Genomic DNA, 23,318 nt, shown 5'->3' with positions numbered 1-23,318 from the left:
CAGTTTCTGAAATTGTCATCTAGATTTTAGAAAAAAAAATACTTAAAATTCAGGCATGCAATGGTTTTAAAACTCTCCTCATTAGCAGGGGTCTCCTATCTCCTCCACAGCTCTCACTGGAACCTTTCATGAGCTGGAGTTCCATGGACATTTCAGCTTCAATTTTCAGGTTGTTGTTGAAGAATCAATTGGTTTGAATGGGAAAATGTTCTCTTCCGTTCGTCTTTCCTCAGACTTGTGCCTCAGGGTGAGCGTGCACATGGAATCCTCAATTAATAGTCCCGGGGTGCTCAGCCTTGTTCTTGAGAAACCCCACTCCCAACCCCCACCAGCCCTAACTCACCTCCAAGGGCCTCTGGTACTTTCCCAAGTAATTGAAAGTTTCCTCTCAAAAAGCCCAGGGAGGAGCGGAAGAGAGAATCTAATCAGGGTATATTTTGCCTGGGAATTAAAACTTCCACGAGGTGCACCCCTTCAGATGAACAGTCTGAATTAGGTCTGAAATGGCAGCAGGCTAGGCCTGTGTGGCTGTACTTGAAAAAGTGGGTAGCTCCTTAATCAGAGTTTCATTGCTTTTTGATGCCTGTGCACCTAATGAGGGGCACTTCTCTCTGAGCGGCAGGGACTGTGATTGTGACAGCACAGCTTTCTGCAGAGTGGATCCCGCCCCCATACCCCTCAACTCCACAGGGCTCCACAGGTGTGACCCTTGCTGCCCCTTAGGCCTTTCCCAAGGAAGACCTTGGCCTGGCTGTGCATTTTTTACATTATTAAGCCTACATTTTTTAAAAAACCAAGTTCTGTTTTCTGAGCTAAAATCCCCCATTTTAAATTTCATATATTGAAGCACACCACTTTAGAGCAGTCATAGAGTCTGACTGAAAAGGTTGGGTTTTTAGAGGTGAATAAAATGATGGCGATAGAGAGAAGAGTTGTTTTTTTTTTTTTTAACTCCCTCCTTAGAAATCTCATTGCTTCTTTCTGCATAATTAAAATTAAAAAGGAGTCATAGGAGCTAAGGACTAGACGGGCTATTAGAATTTATCTAGCTGTGGTTTCTTAATTTAGGGCCCATATATTAGTGTCAAGGTAATCATAAACACCTTGAAAAGTAGGATGCTGCCTGTTGCTGACATCAGGAGCTAAAATGGATCCATAACATTAAAAAATAAAAAGATGAGGAACTACTGCTCTATTATGACATCTAGTGCAAACAGGTGGTCCCCATTTATGAACTGTTGGATGAATGAATAACTAAAACTGTGTGATTAAGACTTCATTAATCCTCCTCCTACGCTTCTACATGTTCTGCTTGTACTTTTTCCTCTAGTGCCTCCATCTCCTCCATCTATTTTTCTATTGGGCAGATTAACACATTCATTAAAGAAAAGAGTGGGGGAAAGGCAAAATGGCAAATAAACAAAACTGGAAATAGGGATGTTGTTTCGGCATGTCATGGATGTCCTATAAACATACTCTCATCCACAGGGCACCTGACCAACTGTAGTTGGGAGAGTCCACGCAATCAAGGATGAAAGATTGTGGTACAATCCTCAGAGGTGACCTCAGCAAAGATGTTTCCTGGCTGGAAGCGCTAGCTCACGCCTGTAATCCCAGCACTTTGGGAGGCCAAGGTGGGCAAATCACGAGGTCAAGAGATCGAGACCATCCTGGCCAACATGGTGAAACCCCATCTCCACTAAAAATACAAAAAATTAGCTGGGTGTGGTGGTACGCACCTGTAGTCCCAGCTACTGGGGAGGCTGAAGCAGAAGAAGACCTTGAACCTGGGAAGTAGATGTTGCAGTGAACCGACATCATACCACTGCACTCCAGCCTGGCAACAGAGCAAGACTCCATTAAAAAAAAAAAAAAAAAAAGATGTTTCCTTCACCATAATTACCAAATGATGGCTTGAAATCATAGATGTCCCAATGTTAATGCATCTTAAAACCATCTAAGAAAAAAAAATAGTTCTGGATAAGTAAATAAAATAGAAGTTAATGAAAACTGGCACTGTGTGTGGAGACTTCATGACAAGGGCTATATCCTAAAGCCCACCTGACCCTCTACAGCCCAGCATGCAGATGAGGATGGGATAGCCAAGGGAGAAGCTATGGTGAAAGCTCTTCCTCCTGGGACCCCAAATAACTCATAAAATCCTCATGAAGGAAGACTGACCCAAAACTAGGTGAAGGAAATGGAGAGCAGCTCTGGGAATGACATTCTACCACCCGTGCAGGTGAGAGATAAATTGACCTTTGAGAGATGAGCGTGTTTCCAGTTACAGTGGATCAGAAACCAATGAAACTCCCAACGTTTATTTAGGCATAGATTCCCCCAGTCTTACTTCCACTTTGGTTTTGTCAACTGTCAGAGGAGGATACCGTTATTTTATTTGTTGGTTTGTTTTGTGGACCAAATAAAATAACACAGGGAGAGGGCCTTGAGTCTAGCACCTAATGGGTGCTAAATACTCACTACAGAGCAGTCCACCTCATTCTCTGCCTGGTTGTCCTGAAATAATGCCCCCAAACATCATTAGAAACCATGTTTGGGATGAATTGTTATTTAGACTAGGCAGACAGTCTGGTGGCTCCAATTATATTAAGAGGATTTTATTTTTATTACAAAAATTAATTTTCACTTGCCTCTACTTGTAGATAAACTAGTAAAAATAATTCTGAAGAGATGGCAGAATAAGATGAATAACAAGGAATCTATTCCCCTTAATGCTCATCGTTATTACTATTAAATCATCCAACTCAAGGAGTTCCTAACAGCAGCAGGAGCAGAATGACAGGGAACAACCAGGGCTCCCAGGAATGGAAGTCCCATAGCATTTTTTCCTTTCTGCCACGTCACTCCCACCACACTAGGGAACTGTTTCTGTATTCGGCCATGGCTCTTGTTTGATGGCAGTGATATGCCCCCTCGCCTGTTATGTGCTACAGCCAAGGATGCAGGAGACCATCTAAGAGGACCAAGGCCCCTGGGGCAGGTTTCAGGAGTAGCTCACCACACTCATTCCCCTGTGATCTAAGTAGAGGTCCTTGGTGCAGCCAGACATCTCTGTGGCTTTCTCCTTGAGGCTCCCAGAGCCTTGCTTTCCAGTCCCCATTCCAGGTAGTATCTACACTTAGACAGATGAACAGAAAGGACCTAAGCCTCTACCTGTTCTGCTTCTATTCAGGGTGGGGTGTAGGAGAAAGAGAAAAATGGGACCTCCTCGTCGACTTTTCCTTTAGGACTAGATCCATGTGAGCTGGACACGAACTTTAGATGTATCTCTTTTAGATAACTAGAAAAAAGTGATGGTCAGCATATCAGAAAGTGCAAAATCCTGTTGCTTATTGGCAAAATATGAAAGCACAGACACCACAGACAATCAAATAAAAATGATGTTGGGATAAGTAAAATGTGACTCTTCAGAGAATCAACCTGATGACATAAAAAATAAACTTAAGGAAAATAATCTCAGACAGCCCCCCACATCACCCTAAGTCCCCCTATCTTCTGTGGTCCCCTGCATGGTGGACAAGCCACTATGAAAGCCCTATTGTTCTGGGGATTCATGTGTCTTTTTTTGTTTTGTATTATTTTGTTTTGTTTGAGATGAAGTCTCGCTCTATTGTCCAGTCTGGAGTGCAGTGGAACAATCTCGGCTCACTGCAACCTCTACCTCCCAGGTAAAAGCAATTCTCCCTGCTTCTGCCTCCTGGGTATCTGGGATTACAGGCACGTACCACCACGTCTGGCTAATTTTTGTATTTTTCAGTAGAGACGGGGTTTCACCATGTTGGTCAGGAATGGTCTTGAACTCCTGACCTAAAGTGATCCACCTGCCTCAGCCTCCCAAAGTGTTGAGATTACAGGCATGAGCCACCATGCCCGGCTGCATGTATCTTTTTACTGTTGGTATCCTGAATGGCCAACAATATACCTTATCTTTCAATCTCACGTCTGGAAGTGTCTCTAGTGGGTAGGGATGTTTAGGGACTGTTTATTGAACGAGTGAAAAATTCCCAAATAAAATAAATGAGTGGATTAGGAAATGAATGATAAGACAGAACATAGAGAATCAGACCCTGATGGTCAGTATCCCCAAAGATGGACATTAATAATTACAGATCTAATAGAAGAAAACTTGGAAGATCTGAAAAGAAAATATTAAAGGGATCTGAGATAAGAAATTGAGTGGGATCATCACATGTTCAACAGAGTTAATAAGAACATATGCCAAGGCATATCCTAGAGGGAGGGAGAGGAGCTTTCAATTTCAAAGATAAAACTCCTTCAAGCTTTTAAGTCAAAGAGCCAGAAAGAAAAAATATATATCTTACATGCTATCCTTTAAAAAGATTCTTTGACTTACAAGAATAAAACCCTGAGTGTTCCCGATTCAAAATAGAAGAAAATGGAGCAGCTCATGTTACAGACAGGAGAGATTTTAAGAAGAGATTGTCTTTGTTTTGGCATCAACTGTTATCACTGGGAGGAGCAGTACTCCCCTGCAGAGCAGTGTCTTCAAAGGTTCCAGCAAGCATGGCTGAGGACCAGTTTTCATAGCCTCTGCGGGAGAATGTGGGTCCCAAGGCGCCTTGTCACACCTCTAGAACTCTGGGGTCCCACTAAACCACCAACTGTCCCATAGAGTACGGGATCCACAGCTGTACTGAAAAGAGTTAACACTGTAGGTCTAAACTGTTATCTTTGGAAAGGCAAGGTAAGTCCCTGGCTAGTGTCTAGGAACTTAGAGTTTAGAGGGTTCCCATCATTCCTTGATTAGAGTGACTCACTATACCTAAGCTGTTTTTTACAAACAATGTCATTTATGCTGAACACCTGCTTTACTTCTGAAGTCTGGAGTTTTGGTGCATTCTAGGTAGAGGCTGCCTACATGACTGGCTCCCAGTAAAAGTCCTGGGTGCGCAGTCTCTAATGAGCTTTCCTAACAGCCAACATCACTCACCTGTTACTGGAGGAATTAAGTACATCTTGCATGATTCCAATGAGGGAAGATTCTTGAAGGTTGAACTTCATCTCATGTGCTTCTCCCATTTGCTGACTTTGTTTTGTATCCTATGATTGTAATAAATTATAGCCATGAATACCACTGTGTTTAATCACTGTATCACACAGATTATTCTAATTGTCATCATCCAGGCAAATATAATAACCTTTTAGAGTAATTGTCTCTATGGAATTCTATAGGCAGACAAGCTGGAGGCCAGTGTGGTAAAAAATGGAGGAACCAGGAGAAGACTATCTCTGGGTCACAAGACTATCATGTCTATCTTTGGCAAGAGAGAGGCCTGGAGATGATTCTGGAAAGCTTCACTGACTTGTCAAATAGATGCTCAATACTCTTCTTGTGCACCCCGGTGTCCTGCCAGGTCCTTGCCCATTCCTGCTGAGATGATAAAGAGCTTTATAGACCCTCTAAAACACAGACTTTTTTTCCAGCTGTGCCATCTGGTTGTTTTTCTTTTTACAGGCAGTCAGCAGAAAGACTCATCTGTTGAGACATAGATGTAGCAGTGTATGTGTGTTTGTGTGTGGCTGTGCATGCTCATCTCTTTATGCATTGGGCAGAGAAGTCTAATTATTGGTACGGCAGAGGAACACATGGAGAAAGCATTCTGAAACACATGGGAAAGATTAAGCCTCAGATGTTCCCCAAAGTGCATGTACACCAGCACCAGAAGCCCATCAGCCTCAGCCTTCTGCTGCCCCACCACCTCTGCTCTGACCTCCCTAAGGGGCTAGTTTTGCTCTTGTTCTGAAAGCAAGTCAAGGATAGACCTGAGATCACCGGTAGTAGAATGCACTGCACCCAGGCCTTTGCAAGTCAAACCTGGGTGCTCTGCTGATGAGAAAAACTGTTGCCATTGGGATGGTCAAAAACATCGTGCCCAACTCTTGCAATCAACTGGCCATTATACTTTGGTACTCTCTGAGCACTTCTGCTACCAATATCTGCCTAGCAATGGGAACTGAGGCAACAGTTTGTTCTTAGAAATCTAATATTACAGATTCAAGAGGCTATCTTGTCTATCCCTCTGAGTTTGCCTATATATCTGAAGTATCTCTGAAATATCCAAAATATTTATCTGGATATAGAATAGATACTCAATAATGGTAACTGCTTTTCTGTTGGTCTCCAGGGAAGGCAGTTATTCTTCTACAATCATTCAATCAATATCAAGTATTATTGAACTTTTACTGCATATGCAGATATTCCACTGGTCATCATTAGATAGTTCTCCAAGGAACAGAGATTCGGAGAGTCTTGTAAAGATTACAGCAATTAAGTGGAAAGATCATGGTTCACTGCTTGTGCCACTGGACTGCAAACCTGTTTTCTTTCCCCTAGATCAGGATTTCTCCACTTCAGCACTGTTGACATTGTGGGCCAGATATTTCTTTGTGGCAAGCCCTGTCCTGTGCATTGTAGGATGTTTAGTGGTATCCCTGGCCAATACCAGTTGTAGCCATCTAGTTATGGAACCCAAAGAGATCTCTGGACATCATCAAATATCCTCAGGAAGGGGTGGAAAATCTCTGCCCTCCCACCTTCTGTTGAGAAACACTGCCCTCTAGCAAGCTGCCTGTGAAGCTTTGCTACTCAAAGTGTAGTCTGCTTCTCAAAGTATGCTACTCAAAGTGACCAGAAGCTTCAGCGTCAGCATCACCAAGACCTTGTTAAAAATAAATGCAGAATCTCACACCTCTTCTCAGGCCTACTGAGTCAGAATTGACATTTAAACAGGAGCTTCAAGGTGATCCATATGCATATTCAAGTTTGCAAAATACTGTTCCCTGGTATCTTGTGGTCACAATTGTTCCTCACAGATTTTCCCAAATTCGGGTTCTGAAAGTGAGATGCGTAGCAAACTGCTCATGAAGTGAATCACATTCTTTCAATTATATTGTTCACCAGACTTTTGTCGAAATATTATAGATTTTTTTATTTTACTTTAAGTTCTGGGATACATGTGCAGAATGTGCAGCTTTGTTACATAGGTATATATGTGCCATGGTGGTTTGCTGCACCTATCAACCCATCATCTAGGTTTTAAGCCCTGCATGCATTACATATTTGTCCTAATGTTGTCTTTCCCATTGCCCCCAGTCCCCGACAGGCCCCAGTGTGTGATGTTCCCCTCCTTGTGTCCATGTGTTCTCATTGTTCAACTCCCACTGCCACAGTATTTTCTTAAAAGCTAACTCCTGGGATAGGACCACTAGGATCCTACCTAGGCATTTTTTTTTTCTGAGATAGAGTGTCACTCTGTTGCCCAGGTTGGAGTGCAGTGGCTCACTGCAAGCTTCACCCCCCGGGTTCATGCCATTCTCCTGCCTCAGCCTCCTGAGTAGCTGGGACTACAGGTGCCTGCCACCACCACGCCCGGCTAATTTTTTGTATTTTTAGTAGAGACGGGGTTTCACCGTGTTAGCCAGGATGGTCTCAATCTCCTGACCTCATGATTCACCTGCCTAGGCCTCCCAAAGTGCTGGGATTACAGACATGAGCCACCGCACCCAGCCGGATCCTAGGCTTCAATTAGTGCATCCATTCATTCATTCATTGATTCTTGCTGAGGAAGTGCATCGTGCAGAGCACTGGGGATAAGAGATGCACGGAGCCTGGGTTGCCAACTGGAAGCCCATTCTGCAATTGCACTTTCTATGACAGCCCACATGGATCTCAGCTTCTGGACACAGATGCATCTGCTGTTCTCTGAGCTCAGCTAATGTTCACAGTCCATGCACTTCTGAGAACACAAACTGAACTCACTGCACCCGCATGGAATCAGCAGTGTAGGACCCCACCACTGCGTGGGAAGGGGATCTTGACTTTCAAGCTTTCTGGTGATTTACTTGAGACATTTGATGAGGGCCAGCCAATAGCCTTAAGGTGAATGACTGTCTGATTCACCTTAGGAATGAGGAATGCTGAGTTCATCATAAAATGCTCTAGGAAAAGAGTAGTGGGAAGGGTTTGAGTTTGGAAATCAGGATTTTTCCCTTTTCCCTATCAGCAATTTCACAGAAGTTGTTTAAGCATGTCAGTTAAATATGGGAATGTTTTTCAAATGAAACCTACAATAAGGAGTGGAGAACTGTGCCCTTAGCATCATAAGGCCAGGGTTGAAAAGAATTAAGAACAAAGACTAGATTAAATGACATTCAAAATGCAATTAATTCTCATAAAAATGCATATTTTCAGGCACAGCCCACTTTGGAAGTCCTCCTACTCCCTATCACCACCACCAATGTACCTGTCTGGAGATCATTCAAAGCCAGTAGAACTGAGATGAGAGCCCATTCTCTCCTGGCCACCAGCAGAAACCGAGTAGAGAATAACTCTGAGGCTATGAACCTTATAAGAGGACCTGAGAACTGGACTGAACTCTTGTAATGAAGTGGGAGAGATATGGTTTCCCAGGGCACTAGGAGACAGGATCACCACACAGGGAGGGTTTAAAGGAAGAGGAACACAGAAAGAAAGAAGAAAATGAAAAGATTCATAGAAGTAGGGGGCAGAGTCCCAGGGGAATGGTGGTGAAGTGTTTTGCACCTTAGGAAGTTCAAGAGAAAGAGAGACCAGGAGCCGTGAGCCTTCTACTCACACGCACAGAATACTAACCCCATATGGCCTCGAACACAGTTCTCTTCCCATATTTTCAGTCAAGACTGGTTTGACTTCCCTTGTGGATTAAGTATGTTTTCACTTCAAGATAGGTGGGTAGGCGGGCGAGGGATTTCTTTCTCTTTTTCTTTTTCTTTTTTTCTTTTTTCTTTTTTCTTTTTTTTTGAGGTGGAGTCTCGCTGCAGTGCCCCAGCTGGAGTGCAGTGGCACAATCTCAGCTTAGCGCAAGCTCCACCTTCCGGATTCAAGCAATTCTCCTGCCCTGGCCTCTCGAGTAGCTGGGACTACAAGCATGCACCACCACGTCCAGCTAATTTTTGTATTTTTGGTACAGACACGGTTTCACCATATTGGCCAGGCTGGTCTCGAACTCCTGACTTCAAGTCATCCGCCCGCCTCAGCCTCCCAAAGTGTTGAGATTACAGGTGTGAGCCCCTGCGCCTGACTGGGAAAGGTATTTCTTAGAATGGCAGAGGAACAAACTCACCCCACGATCATCCAATATATTGGATGATATACTCAGGGACCAATATGCATGGTGGGCTGTGATTTTATATATAAATCTAAGTTTATATATTTATATATGAGTATAAATATGAATATATATATTCAAAATGAATCTGTATTGTGTAACAAAATCTCGTAAATAAGGAAGACATTTAAAATTAATTGCTGGACTCCCAAGACAAAAGTCCATTAAAAGTATCCATACTGTATCAATTTTTCAATTGCTGATTTAGACTGGTAAACATTTCATTGTCTTTCCTCAAAATTCAGGAAGAAGAAATGATGTTGTAATTTTCTTCATAAAACACAATGCAATCTGTGCATATGCAATTTAGCAGATCAAATTTTATGAAAATTGATGACGATTAGCCAAGGACATTCTATCAATGAAAAACCACAACAACAACAGCAACGAAAAGATTGAGTGCCTGTATGCCAGGTTCTGTAGTCAGCATTAAGAATGCAAATGTGAGAAAGTTACAGCCCCGTCTGGAGCGGGCATGATATTATGGGAAAGATTACAATAGGATGTGTCCATTCTGACACATGTTCTGTGCTCTTACAGAGGTGCAAGAGGTGTCACTGGCGCCAGGAGCCCTCCATCCTCAACCCCACATGTTGGTGGTAAGGGCCCTGGAGAGTCTCTGGTCATGCAGAGATGATACAGACCAGTTTTATTTGTTTTGGTTCCCTCTGTTTGTTTGAACTTCACAGTACTCACTGCTATCATGGGAGCAGAGTGAGTCATTCAAGTTTAGCTCAGAGTAGTACATTTTAGCCAAGCGTGTGTGTGTGTGTGTATGTGTGTGTTTGTGTGTGTGTGTTTGTGTGTGTGCGTGTGTTATTCACATATATGTGTGTATATACATATTTACTAATATGTAGTTTATATATGGGTGTATATATACTTTGTGTATATATGTATATTTACATATATGTACATATATAATACACATATATTCATATATATTCATCCCATGATATACATGTATATATGTATGTATAAAATCACACACCTATCATGAGATGTAGGTATTAAAATAATGCAAGAATATACATATATATGTATAAATGGATGAGTAAATACACACGCGCACACACACACACACCCTCACACATATGTGCATCCCCTTCCCCTTCCAGTTGTACAATTGCCTCCTGGTTGAAAGTTCTACCATTATTTTAATATCCACACCCCATGATGGGTCACTGGGGCATCACCCAGATGGGTGGGAGAGGTGAGCCTGAAATGAAAACTTTACCCCACCTCTTGACAAATTGTCTGTGCTCAGAGTCTCATGTGGTATCTAATTTGCTAACTTGAGGGCCTTAGGCATTTTTGTAATGCAGCATATGGCCAAAAGAAATCAGAATCTTTTTTTTTTTCAGTTGAATAAGGCTAAGAAGAGGAACTCACCCAAACTGAACATAAGTACATGAGAGGAGGATAAAAAAATCCAAAGCTGTGCCTGCAACCTAGGCACAGAGAGGTGCAGACAAAGCCTTTGACACGAGGTGCTCTGATGAGCACCAGGGGCATTCTTTAATGTGCAGGCAAATGAAGAATGATGCAGGGCTGTGCCAGAGCCTCATCAAAGGCAGAGGTATGCCAAGCACTGAGCTTCAGCACAGAGACTAGCGAGCTTCCCTATATCTATCTGGAGCCCTCTCAGCATGGAAACATTGCAATGGGAGGAGAGGAAAGAATGTAATGATGGAGGAGTCCTATAATTGTACCTCAAAAGAGGCGACAGTTACAGACAGGGGCTGTGATCCTTAGAACAGTTTGCCCAATAAAAGCAAAGAGAGATTTCAAGTTGTCTGATCCTGAAAATTAGAAAAGTACATGGCTTAGCTGATATCACTCTTTTTTCTCCCATTCACCTCTGGTGGCCTCAGAAAGCCCGTAACTTCTAATGTAGTTTTCTTTCCCAAAATTTCTCCAGTTTCACCCCAGCCTTCTTCCACACCACCCTTCCTTCCAGCTCCTGGCTCACCTAGTGTAGTACGAGTAGTGCTGGAATCATCCTCACCATATCAGGGTCAGTCTTTCCATCATCTTCCTCAGAATTATCCCTTTTATCTATTCCTTCTGCCCCAAACCCTGGTACCATTGCCTGGTAACTGAAGTTCTCATGCAACTCTTGAGTTTTGTCCATGACTAGTGGGCATAGATGGAGAAGATTTCATATTTGGTGGCCAAGTTTGCTGAGACTATCAGGTGCCTTTAGCATTTGTATGGGACTTTGATGAGTAAGGAGGGATGTGCTGTGTGGAGACAGGAAGAAGGGCTTCCAGGCAGAGGAAGCAGTGTGCACAAAGGCACAGAGATACACAGAGGGCACCAGGGATGGAGACAGTGTGAGTAGCACTGAGGAGACAGAGCACAGTATGCATGGGGAGACAGTGGGTGATGAGTCTGTAAAGTTATAGCGTCATAAAGAAAAGTTATGACATCATAAAGAAAAGCCACCCCGGGAGCAAAGCAAGTTAGGGTTGTAAGAGACATTTCTGAGATTAAAGCAGCCAGATCTATGATGGGCTGGTTACGTGTGGTTAAAAAGAAAGAGAACGTGAGAATGACTCATGAGACTATTAAACTGACTTAAGTGAAATTTAAAAAAAGGAGGAAATACCAACTACAATGCATCCCCCACCCCGCCATGTTTCAATGCTACTCAAGGTCTATGGCTGGGATAGGCCACTTGTTTTTCTTCAGTTAATGCTGAGAATTTGTTGTCTGCCAGGGGTAAGAATGTCCTGCTTGGTCAAAGAATATGCTAGGATTTTGGAAAAACAGAGGAAAGGTTTATCTTCCAACAGAATAGACCTAGATTCTGATATGCTATATGCTATTCCACCAGATCTGGAGAAAGTTACAGTAAAACCTTTTTTTTTTTTTTTTAGAATTATCATGGGATATTTGACATTAACCAAGTCCTCTAGTTATGCTGAATGTGTCCACTGGGACTGACATGGACTCCTTGCATGGGAAGCATTCATGAAGTTGGGCCAAGTTGTCCAGCTGCATTGGCAATGGCTGGCCAGGAAAGGCCAGGCTGGATCCCATTTCATTTGGGCATTTCGTGCCAGGGCTGTTGTCCTGTCTGCAGAGGGGCTGCTGGCAAGAAGCATCCCCAAACATTCAGTTGCAAGGTTATAAATTTCAGCGAGGCTTTTCAATATTCATGCAATTACCCCGGAAAGCACATTTGACATTTCATAAATACAGCAGAATATTTAGCATTTGTCTCTCCCTCTCTGCTACCTAAGCACACATGGGAAAATATTCCCCAGAGACCCCTGCTGTCTGAAATGGCAACAGTTATTGAATCCATAAATTCGATGGCTCAAAGTCTTCTTTCTTCATCCCTTTTGTAATTTATAAATGGAAGTGTGACCATATAAATAAGGTGGCAGGGTGTCCTTCCTCATGGAGTATAACCAGCCATTCCTTGCAAAAGACCAGCCTCCCGCCAACTCTGCCTGCAGCTTTCGTCCTTTATGTTGGAGTCTCCAAAGTGAGCTCGCAAACCAATAGACCCCACACAGACCTGTGATCATGGCATGGGGTCCTGAGCATGGAGGCCTCAGATGTCCAGGCAGCAGCAGACAGTGCCGATGACAGGCTTGTGTTCCTGTCTCAGGGCCACTGAACACTATTGCAATTTCCCAAGGACTTCTGGGGGCTCTGCAGATGGATTGAGAGAACTCTGGGGCCTTGCACACAGTCCTCCCCATCCTCCCACAACCTACACAGGCTCAGGAATAAAAACTGCAGCTCTTCAGTAGCTCACTTGAGGGTGCATCAATGAGAGAAGCAAAACATCTTGCTTGAATCAAGCCTGGCCTTCATGAGCCAGCGCTGAAGACAGAACTTCTGTATAAGAACAGCCCATCTCACAGTGGCCCTGTGGTATCCCAAACACGGGCTGGTTCTTCATAGACCCGGCTCCTCTCCCCAGACAGGAAAGTGGTGTGGCCATAACATGAAACAAGGACCTCCTCTGCAACCAATAGGCTTACGAAGATGACAAAATGCATATTTTTCTCTAAAAGAAGTAACTGGAGCCGTTTTCCGTACATGAGGCAATAAGGTTGACCTACCAGAGAGTTATTTTCAGAGCTAGATAGTGAATAATTTTGACTTTTTTCAATATTAGAGATGAATTCTTACTATGTAGAATGTGTGTTTATACACATGCCCGCATACATACATACATATATAATATGTGTATGTATGCATGTGTGGATATATGTGTATCTAATAGTGTGGCGTATCTGAGAGTAAGTTGATACATGTTCATGAATGTGTATATTAAAGTTTATATGTATAATATATAAATGAGCATAAGTGTTAATGTCATCCACAGATGTGTATAAAAATTATTGTGTGTATTGGTATTTATGACTATGTATGTGCTTGTATATATGTAAGAATTTATATGTGTATAGGAATGCATATATGCACACATGCATTCGTATGAATGAATATGTGTATGTGAGTCTATGTACGCATAGTTTAAATGTAGTTTATATTTAGTTTGAATTTCTCTATAGCAAAATATGTGTCAGCCACCGAATTTTACATATATTAGCTTATTCTCACATCTTTAAAAATCTATAATTACTTTCATTTTAACTGATGCAGAAAGTTACTGTCAGAGAATGGTTTGTTCAGGATCACACAGGTGGCAAAAGGCAAAGTGGAGATTAACTCCTTGTTCTGACACACTGTAGATAGACAGGGCTCCTAATATGTATGTATATACACAAATACTCATGTGTGTTGTATAGGTATGTGGGGGTAGGGGTGTGCAAGTGCACATACGTATGGAAGGGGTCTTCTGTACAGGGTCTCTGTGCACAGGATTCACCTGCATGCATATGTAGTCTAAGCCACCTTCTCTCATTGATCCATTTATTTTCCTGAAAGCCCTTTCTTCACCATCAGTCTCTTCACAGGATGATTGTCTGTCTGTGGCCCTTTGGCCCTTTTAAGTGCTGCTGCAACAGCAGAAGCAATAACCAGATATGGGACCAGCCACTTTGGCAAGGCCACCCAATTCATCTAGCACGTTCAAGAGACCTGCAGAGCCAGGGGTTAGGAGGACCCGGGGTGCGAGTGGCTCCAGAGTAGGCCCATCAGCTTTCTCCAGTTCATGAAGGAAGTGGGTACCTTCAGGTGGAATGTCGTCATAAGGTCCCAAACGAGTTGCCAATCATAAAATGAGGACTGCCGTGTCTCCCACTCAAAGTAGCTGACGGAAGAAAGCCAGAGAAGATAAGTGTCTGGCGTATGGCTATACAGATGCAGTGCTCTAAAACTGTCCTCTCCTTGCTGTGGAGACACAGTACACTGCAGCAGTGCTGGCCAACAGGCAGGTGTATATTTTATCATTCATCTTCTTTCTTTGAAACCGTTACATTTTGCACATGTGAGTTCACTTCCAGCCTGCATCTCCCTCTTTGGGAACTGCCCATAGTGCAGCAGCAGAGGCCCTGCAGCCATGTGGACACCATGTGATCTGCCTCCACACTCAGAGACAAATGATTGGAGAAAGGGGAAGCTTCCACAGTGACACCGGTGAGATTCAGGCTCCAGGAACCTAAACTGAGGTGGAGGGGCTCTTGTAGGCCTCTGGAGCCCATTGGAACTGACGGCCCAGCTAGAGAAGGACTGAGGCACCCCTGGCACGCTGGGGTGGAGGAAGTTGTTTATAAAGGAAAACAAAAAAATTAGCTGGAAGAAACAATCAAGATACCATGTGGCCCCTAGAAGACAAGCAATGACCTTGCTTCTTAAATTTTCATTTCCATGTTCATTCCCTGCCAGACCTGGCTATTACTCCTCACCTCAGTTTCCTTCAGGCAACTGCTATGTCCTTCCCAAAACACCTCCCTTTTGCTTATAATATTCTGGATGCGTTTCTATTCCTGTATTTTGCTTATAATATTCTGGGTGCTTTTCCGTTCAGTGATGCCTGAATTTTAAATGCTCAGCTGTGTCTGAGGCACTGAGTGTTCTAGAACATTCCTGCCACCCTTTTCACTGTTCTGACATTCCTGTGATCTATCCCCATGTAGTTTATAGTCTTAGTGAAAAAGAGGCTGGAAAAAACTTCAAAAGGTTGGGATATCCTAATATCACCAAGTAAGAAATGTGGCCCTGAAAATTTGTGATACACTGAAAGCCCCCAAATTCAAAATATCCTCCTAATCAACCATCTTTGTTTCTCCTGAAGATGTAGTATCTTCGCATAGTATTCTAAAAAGACATTATACATGCAAATATCATGAGTGACATTTGACATACACATGTAGCCAAGGGTGACAGCTGGCCTCTCTCTGTTCTTTAATATTCAAATGAAATTGGTTCAAAAGTATATGCTTTTCTGTTCTGAAGTTTAATATTTGCCCATGTCTTTGTGATTTCCCAGGGACTTCCTTGTTTATGTCACCCAGTTTCTGCTGTCTGCTTATATTGATGCTCCCCTCCTTTGGTGATTGTCTTAATCTCTGACCTGGAACCCAGGCCCCACCCCTTAATTTCTGGAAAACACCATTCATGCAGGCATTTTGGATTTGCAGTTGCTTTTCCTGAAGAAGCTCAACGGTGTTGCTCAGCAAACAACCTAAGACTGCACCACACACACCTCGTTCTCTTCTCAGCAGCCTTGGAATGTCCTTTCCCCTGCACCGCCAGCTGCACCAAACCCTCTCAGCAAGACAATACTTCCTGCTGCTCCCTTCCCCCACTCTCTCACCTGCTTCTCCTCCGCCCTGCGTCAATCTCCTTCTCTCCCACCCACGCTTCCCCCTTAATTCCTCTAAGCGTGAACATTTCGCTTTCCTTGATAAACCCCCAACCCACTCAGACAATCCCCACAGGGCCTCCAATCATATCCATAAAGGCCCATTAAGGCTTGTTTTTAAACAAGCACAATTCTCTCCCTGAGTGGAATTCTGTTTCCAACATCCAAAATAACATTATTTCCCATCCCCTTACACAGGCAGCTGAAGGAAACAAGGCCCTCTTGAGGAGCAGGACCTCCTTCTGTCCCCAGTCTCTTTTTCAGCTCTGCCCCAACACCTGTCTCCTGACAGCCTGCCTGCCTTCCTTCCCAGCTTCTCTCCATGTTGGCCTACAACGGCCTGGCTCCTTCCTGCAGGCCCTTCCTTCTTCCTGGAAGACCTGACCTTTTCAGCTGTGAAATTCCCCTTCATCCTTCTGAACTCAACTCAAATACCGCCTTCTCTGAGACTCCTTGCTCAATTCCCTGAACCCAAGAGGAATTAGACACTGCTGTCCCCGGGCTTTCTCAGACCTCTGGTTTCATGACAGGAACAATTGCCCCTGTGGACAACAACATACTCATACCAGCACCTTCCCCTTCTCAATCAGGAAACTTTTCAGTAGGGGCCAGGTCTTTTCCGTCCCTCTATCTTTGTCATGGGAGATGACAAGTAATTACTGCTCTAATAGTGTCACACAAACAGATGTATAAATGAAGAACAGGTGACATTTATTTAATCACTCCCACCACCATATGTCAAGCAGTATTCTAGGCATCTGATAATGTATTAACTTTTTTGAGTACCTATGTGTACTTCCTCACCACAACACTACAAGGCAGGAGAGAGCATTAGGTGTTTTATATACCTGTGTCCTGGGACTCATCGATGTCAAGGAGTTTATATAGGACCATCCAGGTAGAAAGGGTTGGAGTTGAAACCTGAACCCAACCTAGAATCCTAACAATTATAGCAGACTCTGAAAGAAATGAAATTTTTTAAGGTCAAGGGGAAGAAAATGAAGGGTTTCTTCATGAACAGTGATGTTAGGTTCATGCGAAAGACATTTACTAGGGAACCATATTGATACTGTGCGAGAATCAAAAGCCACAAAGACGCGTGTACCTTACTATAGCTGTGACTATAGCTGAGACTTATTATGGCTGTGACTGTTAGGTGCTCTGGGGCCAAATAACTTCAGTGGGAATTCCTGATCTGTCTTTCAACTGAGGTAGGAAGTACCTATCATAAATACTCGGGACTCCATAAAGTACAACCATTTTTAATCTCACTGCTGTGTAACATAATGGGAGGAACACACACACACACAATAATTACAGTCAGTCCTGGTAAGTGCCACAGCTCTGTAGACTAATCTGAGGCCAGTGGTTGTTACAGGAACTTGGGGTATGCCTTGGCCATCCAGACAGGTCAGTACCCAGAGTACTTTGGCTGTAGCCACAGAACAGAAAGATAAGCTCAGAATCATGATTGTAGGCCCCTGGCCCTGCTTAACTGGTCAGGTTGGGAGGAAGCTGACCCTTTCTCTAACACTTTAATGGCATTTGAATTGTGTTCTCTTTGCCAAAAGAAGTGTTAGTCTCTTTGCTAAAATCACACTCTATGGTGCTCATAAAAAGATTCCAGTTCCATAAGCCAATATTGACATAAGGACAATGAGAAGCATACGCAAAGAGAGTTTATTTGAACCCATGGGAACAAATGCTTCCTCTCTCACTCATTAGAAGCATCAGCAGTAGCCAATGTGGAGTTGCTTTCATGTATGTACAAGGAGAATAGGAGCATGCAGATGAGAGCACACATGAAGATAAGGGAAAGGAGACTACTCTGGATAAAACTGATCATGTTTTTGAGCTTTTTCTAAATAGTACTGATAATACGTGATTGTATTAGTTAGCTATTGCTGCATAACAAAGCACAGCAAAATTAATGACCTAAATAACACCTGTATAGAATTTCTCAGGCTGGGTGGTCAGTTGAACCTAGCTCATGCATCTGTGGTCAGCTGGCCAGTTGTCTGGGGCTTGCTCATCTACAGTGACCTTAGCTGGAATGACTGTTCTGCTCTGGGTGCTTTTTCATTTTCCAGCAGGTTAATCCAGGCTTGTTCTCATGGTCATGGTAAGAGTTCAAGAGAAAAGGTGGAAACACGCAAGGCCTTTTCAGGTTTGGAACTAACACATTTTTACCTCTATCACTTTCTTTTTCCTAAAACAAGCCACCAGGCCAGTCCAGACTTCTGAGGTAGGGAAGTAAATGTCATCTCCTGATGGGAGAAGCAGAGGTCACTTGGCAATCAATTTTCTACGCTGCTCAACACTAACATGGTGACAAATTAACTGATACTTGTTGAACATTGAAGACTTACTATTACCCAGTTATTATTATCCCCACTTTTATGAGGAAGCTAAAATTTAGGAAGGTAACTTGGCCAGAACCAGAAAGTGGGAAAGTAAAAGAGCTAAGGTTTGAGCAAGCCTGTGCCTTTTCTGTTTCACCAAATAGGCCTGACAGCTTTCTGTGCTCTTTAATATTGATGTAAAGAAGCAGGCATGCTTGACTTTGGGTGTTCACAGGGATGTGTGACAGGAGGGAGGATTAGCCAAGACACTGGGGAATAGGCGGTGTCCAGGCAAACAGGCTGGCACAATAGAAAGAAAAATGGCTTTGGAGTTAGACACTCCTGGGTCCAAACAGCTATAAATCTCTTTCTTCATCTGCAAGATAGTGATAGCAGCCCCTTTTTCACAAGATTGTGTGAAGAATAAATATGCTTTGAGCTACCTGGTTTCAGATGCAGGACCTATCACTGGCTGGATGTTTGACCTCAAGTAGGTCATTCTGCTTCCTGGGCCCTGGTTTACTCATCTGTAGAATGGGCCTATCAAGGGTCCTTGTCTTATAGAGTTATTGTGAGGATTAAATGAATTCACTTCTGCAGAACATTTAGAATGCCTGGCATGTGGTGATATATAATAATCAACATGCAAATATGCCTGTGCACTTATAGTGCCTTAGAGACAAAGGCAGTCATACAAGGCCAGGGTGCTGAGCTCCATCGAGGACCTGGCAAAGGATCTGCTATGGGGTGAGCACTTCACAAGTTGCACCTACACATGTAGGGGCTGAGGGGCCTGACAGAATCAGATCTAGAGACAAACTCTGACTTCATGCCCTGTTTGAGGAGTCAGTGCTTCTGTCCAACTCAGAGGGAAGCAATGGAAATGGGTTTCGAAGCCATTTTATGTGGAAGTTCTCAGAGAGAACTTGCTCTACCAGAGATAGAATTGCCATGCTTTTTGAAGGCACACAGCCCAGGGGCTGTCATGTGCAGTTGAAAAGTAGAGAGATAAAAGTATTATCAGGGAGAAAAACTAGTCATTTTACAGTCACACATACATACGCAAATATGCACACATACATACACACATACATACACACACTCACATTTCTATCTGGACAGTTGATGGTATTTGAGTGGAAAATATACCAAAAGAAATAAATAGACTGAAGTGTGTCCAACCCTCAAAATTCATATGTCAAAATCCTCATCCCCAGTGTCTCAGAATGTGACCACATTTGGAGAGAAGGATTTTAAAGAGGTAATTAATGGGAAAGTAAAATGAGGTCATATAGATGGGCCCTAATCTAATACGACTGTTGTCCTTAGAGGAAGAGGAGATGAGGACACAAACATGCACAGAGGGAAGATCATGTGAGGACACAGAGAGAAGGTGGCCATCTGCAAGCCTCAGGAGGAGCCAACCCTGCTGACACCCTGATCTCAGCCCTGCAGCCTCCAGGGATACAAGAGAATGATATTCTGCTGCTTCAGCCACTGTCTGTGGAACTCGGTTATGGCCAACTAATACAGTCAATAATTGGCCATTGACTTTATATAAAATTTCAATAAAAGAATGTGGGACTCCCAGACCTAGTTTGCTTCCCCCAGGCCAGGAGAGCTGCTAATTATTATTTTTAATTGTCACATAATAATTGTCCATATGTATGGGCATGTGTGATATTTTGTTACATGCATAGACCATGTCATGATCAAGTCAGGGTATTTAGAATATCCATCTCCTCAAGCGTTTATCATTTCTGTGGAGCTGTGAACTCTTCATGAAAAGTATGGAGGAGCTGGCCTCCAGAACCAGGGACCAGGGTAAAGGAGGAGCTGGAGACACACTCGCGCCCTTATCCCCACACAAAGTCCTTCTGACACGACCATGCCGCTCTGGTCGAACGCTTATTTCTGGGACCCTCCCCAGTCTGTGTTCATGGTCAGCTTTGACCTCAGCCCATGCCCTGGATTTTCCACTGTGGCATCCTGCTCCTCCCACACCTGCCTTCCCTCTCTCCTCCCACGGGACACATGCATATCTGACCAAGAGACTCCTGTGTGCCACCCCCTGCTGTCTCTGCATCTCCCTACTTTTGGGTCTGAAAAAGTGTGAGGACAGAGTACTATGTGCACACCCATAATGCCTGCTGAGTCTTCAGGGTCCCTTAGCTTGTAACTTACTTCACATGAATGTGAACAAGTTGACATTTTTAAGGTTAATGACCCAGTTGCTTATAAGACAGGCGGGGTTTGAAATCAAACAGCTCATATGAACCGGAAGCCTGTGAAACAACCTTTATTATGCGGCTCGGCAGTATCCGAGAAAACTAACTCATCCTTTGGCACCAATACAACCATCCAAGACTCGTGTTCTCCAGCTAATTTACACTTTAGAAAAAATTTCCCCTAGTCTTCTCACTTCAGCAAGTGTCTCACGGTTTTTTAAATTTAATTATGTACATCAAGACTCAACTTGTTGCAGTTGCTGAAAGTAAGCTGAGCCCGCTTACCTACAGGGCAATAGAAATAAATTGTCCTAAAGAGAATGGGCTGCAGTGAACAATAGTGAGAAATTATGTTGATTTATAACACAGATAAAAATTGTCCTTTTTTCACCAGTCACAATTAAAATTGGGAGATTTTCAATTATACAAGTAGCATATCATCTGTTTTCTCATTTCTTCTTAATTTTAAGAGGCTGTGAGTTTTCCATCTTTTTGCACATCTCCTCACTCTTGCCAATTCACTTTCCTGTCTGTAAGATGGGTCTTGAGTTAATGCAGCCACCCCAAAAATGAAAATAAAAAACCCGAACTGAGTTCTGTCAAATACCAACTCTGTATAGGACTGGGCCTCGCAGGCCACCTGCTCTTTCTTAATGAAGAGGAGTATGCTGAATTTTACCTCCCTATTTGATGGTCTATTTTTATCCTTTTAAAAATTGTTTTATTATTTAAAGATAGAAGTGATGCATAGTAGTTCTACCACATTCTAAAATTCAGAGTTATAAAAATATTATTGAATCTTCTCCCCATCTCCTAATCCCACCTGAGTTAAACAGCATTTGCAGGGTCTATCCTTGCCTTTCTCTCTAATCGTATGAAGATAGATGATAGATAGATTGATGGATAGATAGATAATAGATATGCATATAAAGGCTTTTCATTTTTAATTGTTTTACAGAAGTGTGATGATGCTATTCACATGACTGAGCCCTTTGACCCTCAAACATGCACCAAATTTTTCCCTTTTAACTGTAGCATAAAATCTGATAGTAAGAATGTTCTGTGGCTTAATCAACCATTCCCCTCTGGTAGCTATTTAGGTTGTTTTTATCTCTGTGCTTTCTCTTTTGAATACTACAAACATTACTGTGATAAACGTTGTACTCATGTTTGTAATATCACCTTCCAAAAGGTCAACATATATAGATACTTTCAGCTGCACTCTGTACACTGATATTATTTTCCTTAAAAGTTAAAGCAATTTACAGTTAATCAGCAATGTGTTCTTCATATCTTATTTCACTTACCTATTATCTATCTAAACAACATATCAAGAGTGGGAGTCCTTGACATATTCAGGAAAGTGACCTTCCGTGCTACATGCAGTTTGGATTTTCAGCTACCTACGAATGCCTCTAAATTTTGTTTTCACTTAAGCTAATTTCACTTTTATTCTTTCACTTGCAAGAGACTTGATTAATACGTCATATATTTTGCCATATATGGTATTTTTGCAATAAGTTTTCTTCTCTAAAATATGCCCTCATCCAAAAATTCTACAATTATTCTTCTAAATTTTCATTTAGATTTTTCATTTGTCAGGAAGTTTTTTTTCCCTCCATTGGCTTTAGATATAAGCGTGCTAAAAGGTTAAGATTTTCTTGATAGCAGGTAGGCATTAGGAATGTTTACACATCTGTATCATCCTCAATGCCCTCTGCTCAGTATTTCACAAAAGAAGGGCTCAGAAGACATCTGTTTAAGAAAACAAAGGAAAAAAGATTGAAAGAAGAAAGGAAGAAAAGGAAGAAAAAAGAAGGAAAAAAGAAAGAAGAAAAGAGTGAAGGAAAAGGGGAAGGAAGGAAGGAAGGAAGGAAGGAAGGAAGGAAGGAAGGAAGGAAGGAAGGAAGGAAGGAAGGAAGGAAAGAGAAAGTTTCCCTAGAAAAGAAGGAAAAAAGATGAAAATGTGTTTCTAATCTTTTAGGAAAAAAAACATTTTTCTATATCACCCAAGATGGTGATGTTAGTGGCTGGGTCTTTCCTAACTTTTGTATTTGTTAAGATTTAAGATTTTCTCCTTTTTTCCTTGCTTTCTTCCATATTTTTTTTCCTTTCTTTTCTTCAACGGGTATTCCTGAGTGGCCTCTACTGATGATGACTATTCTTCTACATTCTCACTTCCCTTTTCAGAAGTTCTGGCATGTGGGTCACACATATTTGAGTTTAAAATCCTTGATCATTCACCTACAAGCTGATTTTCCTTGGAAAAGTAGTCTGGCATCCCTGGGCTCGTTCCACCCACCTGTAAAATGTGGCTAATTGGCACCACCCTTAGAGATCGGCCATGGGACTTCATTGGGATTACAGGGCAAAGGGCCTGACGCTGGAGGTGCAACACAGATGGCCTTAGGCTGACTTTGTTCAATGAGTCTTGTGCCCAGATTGCCTTTGACTGCCCCATTCTAACACATTTAGAAAAAGAGGAAACACCGGGCCCTGGGGATGTTCTCACACATCTCACCCCCTTTTCCCCTCTCCTCTCACACCTCATGTGTGTTGGATCCCACAGCATGCCAGGGACCAAGCTGCTTTCCTCTGTGTCACGGATTGCCTCATAGGATTTGCCATCCATTCACGTTTTCTGGGTCATAGAACTCCTTGAGAAATTGATGAATGCTTTAGATCCTTTCCTCAGGAAAAAAATAAATAAATATAACAGCCTCCATTACTATGTGCACGTAATTTCGGTGTCACAGACACCCCATAGAGG

General features: G+C 42.7%; 1 long non-coding RNA gene across 1 annotated transcript; it reads right to left on the bottom strand.

The window, feature by feature from the left end:
• Nucleotides 1–10,682: 10,682 nt before the first annotated feature.
• On the bottom strand, nt 10,683–11,531 carry LOC112632208. The gene is made up of 2 exons (XR_003121283.1): nt 11,161–11,531; nt 10,683–10,990 (listed from the first exon to the last, which is right to left on the bottom strand). It is a non-coding gene; the product is annotated as an uncharacterized LOC112632208 (long non-coding RNA).
• Between the last annotated feature and the right edge of the window lie 11,787 nt (nt 11,532–23,318).

The sequence above is a fragment of the Theropithecus gelada genome, chromosome 9 (genome assembly GCF_003255815.1).
Source record: "Theropithecus gelada isolate Dixy chromosome 9, Tgel_1.0, whole genome shotgun sequence".
Classification (NCBI taxonomy): domain Eukaryota; kingdom Metazoa; phylum Chordata; class Mammalia; order Primates; family Cercopithecidae; genus Theropithecus; species Theropithecus gelada.
The sequence above is the reverse complement of the archived record's forward strand: the minus strand, read 5'-3'. Positions and strand labels throughout refer to the sequence as shown.